Genomic DNA, 6,553 nt, shown 5'->3' with positions numbered 1-6,553 from the left:
AGCTCCTATTCAGGGCATTAATACATACACAGTACAAGGCGCGGAATACATCACTATCAGCGTTTCTTTTATACATTTAGCACATTTAATCAATTATTTTTGCTCAATGAACAATTGTGTAAGTTTAGCATTCTCCAACTGATTTTCAATATTTTTGAGTCATTGTTGCACCTCTCATGTACAGTAACCAAGTGTAGCATGCCCCACTGCGCCAAAATGAAGGATGGCCCTTCACTGATGAATTTATGGCTTCATACTAGAAAACCATTAATATCACCGTACAAGCTTGGGAATACACAAACAGGAAGGTGTCAACTAAAAGGTGCACTCTTACAACCATGTCTTAAAGTTTACAAAATCAGTAATCTGTAGGTGTTGCAGCAAAAATCCACAAATATGAAATACTAATAAAACAAATACTGTATGGAGCAATTAATTTACACAATGAACACACCTAGTGCCTAGAGCGAGGGCCTAGCTCAGCACAAAATACATTTATTCACCCCAGTGTCGACTTTACTTTTCAGTCCTTTCATTGCTGTTAAATTAGTTCACGCTCATTTGAAACAGAAAGTGATTTCAAAATAAAAGGATACAACAATTAGTCTGCCAAAATAAATCAACAACTTTGCAACTTCAGAAATTCACCTAGGGTTAGTTACACGCCACCAAAATTATGGGTGTTTATTTATATAAGAACAACAACATAATCTTCTTTAACAAATAAACCCTGACAAAAAGGTTACCTCAGATACTTTCTAACCAACAGGACAAGTTTTTGTTGTAGACGCTCTACAAGTAATAGCTTAGGAGAGCGTTTACCTTTGTTACTGTATTTAGACTCCATTCTCTGAGTGAGATCTTTGCTCTTTGAACAAGTCCATCTTTTCCACTAAAGGTCTCCAAAACTCTTGCAAGTTTCCATTCGCCTCTGGGTGCTTGTTCATTCATGTCCAACACATCACTTACGTTCAGATTCCATTTTGGTGACTACCAGGTTTGCCTTGAACTGATATTGTGAACACAGTGCGACCTCCTTTTGCCATATAGGTCCTCCTTGGGAAAGCACCAGGTGGGGGAACCTGAGTGTTGGATTTCAGGTTGCGGAGATTATTGGATGTGATGGGTTCTAAAATGTCAAGGCTGTTGTAGGTATCAACAGTCAGGGATCTGCTATTTACTATAGTCATGGCTTCATAGAACAAAGTTTGTCAAATCAATGATAAAATAAATATCAGAAATGTCAGATTTTTTAAAATTGTATATTTATCATGATAAAATAAGAAATCAACATTCTTCCTTTCTCAGCTTTCACCACATGGTTCTCTTCTCTACCTTTGTCTTCTTAATTTTCCTACCCACCACCAGAGTCATCCAACACACCACCGTCCTGTGCTGTCGAGCTACACTCTCTCCTACCCTTGCAGTTGTGAAAATTGAACTGTTAGCAGTATATAATAGCGCAAAGTTGCGGCAGTCTAACCCGATAAAATGCGCATCACAGTGGTGGCCATATTTGTCTGTGATGTCACGTGCAGGCATCACACTGGAGCACTCGCCACTAAAAAACACACACATTGCCAAATCCAATGGCAGATGAAGGTACATGGAGTCAGTAAAAACAACATCAACTGAGGAACAGCCTGACCGTGAGAACTAGAACCCACAACAGGATAAAACCTATTAAAGTTGAAGGTAGAAATGATATTCTATATAGATCTTCTTTTCCTTTCGGCTTGTCCGGTTAGGGGTCGCCACAGCATGTCATCTTTTGCCATCTTAGCCTATCTCCTGCTTCTTCCTCTCTAACCCCAACTGCCCTCATGTCTTCCCTCACCACATCCATAAACGTTCTCTTTGGTCTTCCTCTCGCTCTTTTGCCTGGGAGCTCCATCCTCAGCATCCTTCTACCAATATACTCACTCTCTCGCCTCTGAACATGTCCAAACCATCGAAGTCTGCTCTCTCAAATCTTGTCTCCAAAACATCCAGCTTTGGCTGTCCCTCGAATGAGCTCATTTCTAATCCTATCCAACCTGGTCACTCCGAGCGAGAACCTCAACATCTTCATTTCTGCCACCTCCAGTTCAGCTTCCTGTTGTTTCTTCAGTGCCACCGTCTCTAATCCGTACATCATGGCCGGCCTCACCACTGTTTTGTAAACTTTGCCCTTCATCCTAGCAGACACTCTTCTGTCACATAACACACCAGACACCTTTCGCCAGCTGTTCCAACCTGCTTGGACCCGTTTCTTCACTTCCTGACCACACTCTCCATTGCTCTGTATTGTTGACCCCAAGTATTTGACGTCATCCACCCTCGCTATCTCTTCTCCCTGTAGCCTCACTCTTCCCCCTCCACTTTTCTCATTCACGCACATATATTCTGTTTTACTTCGGCTAATCTTCATTCCTCTCCTTTCCAGTGCATGTCATGATATTCTATATATATGCAGAATATAAATCTGCCAGCACAGTAGCCTCAGTTTTTTTCCCAATACTATCATTTATGGGAGATGCTTCAGGCCCTGGAAACCTTGAGAGTCTTGTTAGAATTGAATGGGGACTCTCCAGGTGGAATTCTAGATGCCCTCCTCATTGCTCGCCTTCATAGCTTGTCCTTTAACTGTACTACATCTACCTAGCCAATAAACATGTCATCTACACTCACTGTGTCTTTGAACATTCTGACAATAACTGCTTTAGCTGCATTGTCAGTCAATTTCTCAACATTGATTGCAGAAAACTAGGCTTTCTCATCCTCATAATGTGTCAAAAATTCATAAAAATGGGCAGCAAACGTAGAACTAACATTGAATCCCGTATTAAATGGAGGTGTCAAAATATAATTCAAGGCTTCAGCTTTAAATTTTGCTTGCTGAATTATTTTTCTGGAAAAATCTAAACTTGACATTCAAGGGGCCTCATTATCTTTTTCTTTAAATCAAAAACGCACACAGGGGTGCCTCTGCCTGCTGGCATAGACTGCCAACATGGTGGATGCAGCACAATTTAAAGGAGCAAAAACACAAACAATAGAATACCATTTACCTTAAAGATCTTACCTAAAATTAAGAAACCCAATAAAAATACATCAAAATGCAAAAGCTCACCTTTTAACCTCCTCAAATATAGTGACTCCACTACTACATCAGGAATAGGACTCATAATGACAGGAGGTGATTGTCGTCTTAGCCAAAAGGCTGAGAACCAATGACTGAACATCTTCCAGTCTGCGGAGGCAAAACAGTCCTCTGATGACCCCTCTGACCCCACCCGGATGTTATTCTTGCTTGGCTTTTTCCATCTCAACCAGCGGTCTGTATGCAGGCATTAGCATGACTGTAGTGTGGTCTGAGGCTCCCAGGTGGGGAAGGGGAGAGCTTTATAGGGTCCTTTGTGGATTGTGCAAACATTGTCCAGGAGGTTGTCTCCTCTTGTGGGAAATTCAATATGTCAATGAAGTTGTCAAAAAACTCTTGGGGTTGGCATGGGTAAAATCCCCAGTCAGAATAAGGAAGCCATCACACTGTGATGTCTGTTGCTCACTGATGAGCTGGTGGAGTTTGTACAGTGCCTCGCTCCTGCCATCTCTGGTCATAGTTTGGGTGGTGTGCAAGTCCTCAAGGCTGGGTAGGGTGGTGCCAACAATCCGTTCAGCAGTTTTGATTGTCCTTTGCAGTTAGATAGTCTTTAGTGAGTTCAGATCTAGGTTGTGTTGACCAAACCAAAGCTCCCGCCTCTCCACTTCTTGTCGATAGACTTGTTGCTGTCTTTGATAAGCCCAAATGCTGTGGTGTCATCTGTGAACGTCTGGAATTTGACACCCGGGTGTCTTGAGGTGGAGTCGTTTGTGTAGAGTGAGAAGAGGAGTGGGGAGATGACTCAACCTTGGGGTGTCCCGGTGGTGATGGTGACTGTGGATGAAATGGTGTCTCCCAGCATCACCTGCTATCTCCTGCCTGTTAGGAGGTTGTAGATCTACTAGCAGATGGCAGGCAAGACATTAAGGTGGAGAAGCTTGGAGAGGAGGAGTTTGGGGATGATGGTGTTGAGCACAGAGGTGTAGTCCATGAGCAGGATTCTCGCATAGGTTCCCATGCTGTTTAGGTGTTCAACAATGATGTGCAGATCCATGTTGACTGCATCATACACAGAATTGTTAGCTTGGTCGGCAAATCACAGAGGGTCCAGCTGGGGACATGCAACCTATTTGAGGTGGTCCAGCACGAGGTGTTCAAGGGAATTCTTGACCACGGATGTTAAGGCAATAGGCCTGTGTTAAGGAATTCATTACTATGTTAGTTATCATGATAAAAATATACCATTAGTACTATAGTTGCTGTTAGGATTGTTTTATCATGTGTTTGTTTCTGTTAGTCTTAGTCTGAATTGCTCTTTGTGAGCTGTGTGCGTCTTGAAGTTTGACCCAGTGACACCTAGGAGGCGATGCCCCCCTGCCGATCTCAAGCTGATACTCCTAAACACTGTGAAGCGATGTCTCCATCCTTATCTCAGCGTGCTTCCCTTCTGATCTTAGCAGATACTCCTCAACACTGGGAGGAGATAATGCCTTTCTTCCGCAAGAGGATACCCCCAAATGCCATAAACATGTCTTTAAACAATGCCCTGCTTTTTCTCTTGCGGGTTTATCAGGACACTCTTACAGCCTTGAAGATGTACCTTAGTATTTATGTGCTGTTGGTGTAGCCATCTGTGTCAGCATTTTCACTGTGTAACCAAGTAACCCTTTCACCTGAGAAAGCAATAAAAAGAGCAGACAGGGACTACCACTTTGGCAGTTTGAGGGAGCGCACTCATGTATTGGGTCTCCTGGTTGTCCCTCGCGAGAAAGGCATTCTTGGTTGATTTGAGTTCACTTTCTACAGTCCTCAGGCTTGTCTTAGCTGTTTTTCTAGGAACATCTCTGACAGCCTGGAGTCATTTAGAGCAGATATTGCAGGTTTCTTGGGGACCATTATGATGGTGGTGTGTTTGCAGTAGGTTGGTACTTCACACAGTTCTAGAGACCTGCTGAAGATTTTTGTGAAGACTGGAGCAAGTTGGTCTGTGCAGACTTTGAGGCAGGATGGGGACACGCGGTCTGGGTCAAAACATGATGCTACCAACCCCATGCTTCACAGTAGGAATGGTGTTCTTGGGATGGAACTCATCATTTGTCTTCCTCCAAACATGGTTCGTGGAATTATAACCAAAAATTTACATTTTGGTCTCATCTGACCACAAAACTTTCTCCCATCACTCCTCTGTATCATCCAAACGGTCATTGGCAAACTTAAGATGCGCCTTGACATGTGCTAGTTTAAGCAGGGGAACCTTCCGTGCCATGCATGATTTCAAACCATGACGTCTTAGTGTATTACCAACAGTCACCTTGGAATCGGTGGTTCCAGCTGTTTTCAGGTCATTGACCAAGTCCTGTCGTGTAGTCCTGGGCTGATTCCTCACCTTTCTAAGGATCATTGAGACCCCACGAGGTGATGTCCACTCCGATTGAGATTGACCGTCACGTTTAGCTTCTTCCATTTTTTAATGATTGCTCCAACAGTGGACCTTTTTTCACCAAGCTGCTTGGCAATTTCTCCATAGCCCTTTCCAGACGTGTGGCGTTGTACAATTTTGTCTCTGGTATCTTTGGACAGGTCTTTGGTCTTGGCCATGTTACAAGTTTGAGTCTTACTGATTTTATGGGGTGGACAGGCGTTTTTATGCAGCTAACGCCTTCATACAGGTGCACTGGATTCAGGATAATACATGGAGTGGAGGTGGACCTTTAAAGATGGACTAACAGGTCTTTGAGGGTCAGAATTCTAGCTGATAGACAGGTGTTCAAATACTTATTTGCAGCTGTATCACACAAATAAATCATTAAAATATCATACAATGTGATTTCTGGATTTTTCTTTTTAGATCCTCTCTCTCACAGCGGACACGCAACTACAGTGAAAATTTAAGTTCCCTCCATCATTTCTAAGTGGGAGAACCTGCAATATAGCAGGGCGCTCAAATACTTGTTTTCTTCACTGTTTATTTACAATTTCCACAGTTAAATGTTTTTTCAAGATCATCAAACATATACAAATATCAAACAAAGAGAAGGCAAGTAAGCCTGTTTTTTGAATGGTGATTTGATTTATTCAGGGGAAAATGATATTCAAAGCCACCTCGCCCTGTGTGAAAAGGCAATACATTGTGTAGGAATAATTGTGATCATAATTATCATAAATCTGCTTCCAATAAAGAAATGCTTTGCTCTGCTCTAGATAACGTGGCAGCCTCCTAGCAGGAGATAGCAAGAACAAAAACGTCGAATCATCAGAACTGTTAGAGCTGTTGCCTGTTAAAGAAATGACACCTGTGGCTATGATGCCCTGTCTCACATGTGGACTGCCACTTCAACCAACTGGGAATGTCCCTCAATCAATGTTTCCTCTAATTCTTTACATGTCTGAGCAAACACACTAAGGCCGTGAGTGCTCCCTTTGACCACTGTGAGCAACATCAGACGTATGCACTGTGGTCAATCAGTGTCA

The sequence above is a fragment of the Syngnathoides biaculeatus genome, chromosome 15, assembly GCF_019802595.1.
Source record: "Syngnathoides biaculeatus isolate LvHL_M chromosome 15, ASM1980259v1, whole genome shotgun sequence".
In the NCBI taxonomy this organism is placed as follows: Eukaryota; Metazoa; Chordata; class Actinopteri; order Syngnathiformes; family Syngnathidae; genus Syngnathoides; species Syngnathoides biaculeatus.
The sequence above is the reverse complement of the archived record's forward strand: the minus strand, read 5'-3'. Positions refer to the sequence as shown.